Below are 4,387 nucleotides of genomic sequence, written 5' to 3'. Positions count from 1 at the left end.
TGTCCGTTTATCTCATTTAAAAGACTTGATGAGCTTGATTAAATACGATGGCGGCGCATTAGCCACTAAAAGTGGCTGTTGTCCGGTCTGCTCCTAGTAGTCTGGGGGCAAGACAATCCATCGTAATGTTTACATTGACACGCGTGTATCAAATAAACGTGACACACACCAGACCCTCGTTGCATGTTACATGTATAAATACTACCATGAGTAAAGGGAGTGTATAGATAGTATGCGCGTGGCTAAGAAGCTCATAACATGGTTAATACAGTTTCAGTGAGCATTATCATAACGCGGATGGCAAAAACATAACAAAGACCTGAGTGACGTCATATTCGAACTATCTATAGATATATGCGCTTGGCTAAGAAGCTCATAACATTGCCCATCCGGAAGTATAACGGACCAACACACAAAACTGTGTGTATCCATGAACGTTTATAGTCAGGTTAATACAGTTCAGTGAGCATTACTCATAAACGCGGATGGCAAAAAAAACAATAACAAAGACCTGAATGACGTCATCTAGAACAGAAGACACAACAAGTGCGTCCTTGTCCGCTATGGGAGGTCAGAAAAACCCCACCCAGATTCCGCTCTTTGTGCGGCTATGTGATCTTTCCGATCGGAAGGTCTGGATTCGAGCCTCGCTCGGCGCATACTTGAATCATTGGAGAAGGCTTTTTACTCACATTCTCTCACCGTATTCAGGTGTAAAGTGAGTCCCTGGCCGTTAATAGCGTTGTCTCTGTCCGAAAAAAAAAATTAATATCGCCTAACAGGAGTCATGTCACGTCCTACATGTTATATGTGACCCCTCGTCTCAAAACGGTATTATGTCGGGATGGACCAGATGCTAAAAAATCAAATTATAATTAAACTGGTCAAAAATATGAAACGTTGGTATTTAGCACAGTAAAATATGATATTCCTTCTCCTCTATAAAGCATTTAAACCCAACTCAGCATGATATTGTGGCTACAAATTCCATTTTCAGCACTTTAATCATCCCGACTAATACCGTTTTGAGACGAAGGGTCACATATGTTGCTGTTGGTCAGGGGACCCCTTGTAAAGCGCTTTGAGCACATTCAGCAGATATTGCGCTATATGAAGCTCCATTTTTTAACCGTTTCGTGATGACCATGCTGCGACCACCACTGTTTTCCCTGACGCTTCTATGTCGTTTCTATCCTTATCAGTATCGGTGAAAATTTGTATCGCGTCAAATCACATCTATTGATTCTAGAACAGCTAGGCAAGCACAGCGACAAGATAACTTGTTTATTTCCTGTTTGGGAAAGTTGCCAGTTGTTGCGGGCACTATTTTTTGAAAGAGATTACATTATTTATAGAACCCCCACCCCCCACCTCACACCCCCCCCCCCCCCCCCCCCAGGACATTTTCTGATTATTTCCTTTAGTAATAATATCACGGCTGTGTGTTGGTAGTTGGGGATGATGATGTTGTGTGGTATCATGGTGGTGGTTGTGTGTGTGGTGTAGGGATGTGATTGATTAGTGGTGTGCGTTTTATGGTGGGTGGTGTGTGGGGTTGTGGCGGTTATGGTTGTCATGGTGTGAGGTGAGGTTGTGGTGGTATGTGATGGATGGAGGTGGTGTTAGTTAGTAATTGTAGGGTGTGGTGGTGGTGGTGTGGTAGTGATGGTTGTTGGCTGGGTGGTGTATGTGATTGTGTGGTGGTGGGGTTGGTTGTGGTGTTTTTGATGGTGGTTGGGCTGGTTGTGGTTATTGTGATGGTGGTTGGGCTGGTTGTGGTGATTGTGATGGTGATGATGGTGGCGGAGATGGTGGTGGTGGTAATGATGGTGGTCGTGGTAGTGGAGGTGGTAATGGTGTGAGTGATGGTGGTGGTACTAGTGGTGGTGTTGATGGTTGTGATGGTGTTGGTAATGGTGGTGATGGTGGTAATGGTGGTGATGGAGGTAATGGTGTGATGGTGATGGTGGTGTGGTGCGCGATGGAAATCGTTGTAAATAGTGGTGATGGTGGTTATTCGTGATGATGGTGGTTGTGGTGGTGGATGGTGATGATGTGATGATGATGATGATGATGATGATGATGATGGTGATGATGATGAGATGATGGTGATTGATGATGTGATGATGGTGATGATGATGATGATGGTGGTGGGTGGTGGTTGTGGTTGTGATGGTTGTGGTGGTGGTGATGTTGGTGGTGGCTGTGGTGGTGGTGGTTGTGGTAGAGATGGTGGTGATAGTAATTTAAAATTCGTTATCTCGTTCCATCTATTGTTAGTAAACAACCAGATGAGATTGTAGTCGAGTCGATTTTAAGGGTGTTTCGCGAATCCCATGTTCTGATTGGTCAAAAATGTGTCATGCTTAAATCGTTACAACTCACTAAACAGTTTATTTTTGGTGAACGTTTGTCTTGTATTGTGACGTAAAAAAAAACTGGGAGCTTAAATTGGTAACAAATGTGTGATGTCAAAAACCGGTTCCAATCTCATTGGAAGAGTAAAACCACTCTTGCGAAGGACTGGATACATACCTTACTGGCTGCAGAGTGATAGCATCTTACTTATTAGTTTAAATATGTGACCCCTCGTCTCAAAACGTATTATGTCGGGATGGATCAGATACTAAAAAATCAAATTATAGTTAAACTGGTCAAATATATGAAACGTTGGTATTTAGCACAGTAAAATATAATATTAATAATATAATAATATAATAATAATAATAAATAATAATAATAATAATACTAATAATAATAATTAATAATAATAATAATAATAATATAATAATCTTTATTGTCGAAATTAAAGGCAATTCATGTGAGGTAAACAATGCTCAGTTTGGTTCATGGTATGAACATCAACACATTTACAAATACAGACACAGCCATACACGAACATACACGCTTGCACATTGTTTCTACACATGTATACAAAAGAATGAGCGTACATACAAACACATACATACATACATACATGCAGACATACATACAAACCAGCATATCATCGTATATGATATTCCTTCTCCTCTGTAAAGCATTAAACTCAACTTAAACATGATATTTGCGGCTACTACAATTCCATTTTTAGCATCTTAATCATCCCGATTATACCGTTTTGAGACAAGGGTCACATATATGCTGGTTGAAAAAAAAATTTTATCTATCCATGTTCGCTCTTTTACGTCCTGTAGGCCTAAGAGGGGGCCAATACATCATTGCTACTAACAACGAGGGCTCTTTCAGAAATAACCGAAAAATGCCCATTGCTCCAGCAACCAGTGGAGATTTTTTAATTATGCAAACGACATGATATTCCTTATTTCCTTACGGATATTCCCAGAACATTATGAAGCGCATCATTTTGCACAATGAATTTCTAGGACGATTTTAAAGATGGCGGCGCCCCCACTTTGAAACTTGGTCAAAGGAGGAAATCAGAGCTGTCATACGTAGTTATGCCATCATCAGGGGGCGCCAGCGGTACGGTCTTTGCTTCGTAGCCGAAAGGTATCGAGTTCGATCCCCCGCCGCTGTGCTGTGTGTCAATACGCTTCAACGGTCGTAACGTCACTTCCCTCGTTATGGACGCATGGTAACTTAGTAACTGGCTCTAAACTATCGGAACAATGGCGGACGCCCTTATGAAATATTCCCCGACGAGCATAAAAGCATTTCCAGAGGATAAACAAGTACCGATTTTCTTTGTTTAGAACCACGATGGCCGCCGTTGCTGGGCGACGTGGTCCTCAGACTATTGAATCCAATTGAGCAAGTCACTTCGCCCTTGCTCAATTTGCGGCGCTGCACTGCGGCTGACTCCTGGGTTTTTTTCCAGTCTTCCTTGGAATAGACCCTAGAGGCAAATTTCCCCTATAGGATGAATAAAGGAATTGTTTTTTTTTTGTTTGTTTTTTTTTTAAATAAGATTAAATATTTAACCTTTTCATTATTAGTTTCCGAAAGGACAGTTACATACATACGTCCAGTGAGCTTGGAACCAGAAAAGTAAAGATGCCCTTGTAAGTCTGATCGAAGGTACAGTTTGAAATGGTCTATAGAGAGTTATGAAGTTGACGTCACTCAGGTCTTTGTTTTTGTTTTTGGCCATCCATGTTTATGAGTAATTTAATTCTCACTAAACTGTATTAAACAGTCGCGATGGTTGTGTGGCGAACCCGCGGTCTCCAGAAGTCGGTGAGAGCGAGAGCTCTAGGAATGACCTGAGTTTGATACGAATATTTTTGTATTCGTGTATAGCTCATCAACGGTTAGAGTCACGCTCTCACCGGCCAGGCGGAGTTGTCCGTACCAACAAGGTCGCAGGTTCAAACCCCACCACCGCCGCGAAAACATTTTTATTCTCTATTGTCTTCTGGCACTTTTC

This window comes from Berghia stephanieae, chromosome 12 (genome assembly GCF_034508935.2).
Source record: "Berghia stephanieae isolate SIO BIC M18660-M18661 chromosome 12, UCSD_Bste_1.3, whole genome shotgun sequence".
Classification (NCBI taxonomy): domain Eukaryota; kingdom Metazoa; phylum Mollusca; class Gastropoda; order Nudibranchia; family Aeolidiidae; genus Berghia; species Berghia stephanieae.
This window is presented reverse-complemented; position numbering follows the sequence as displayed.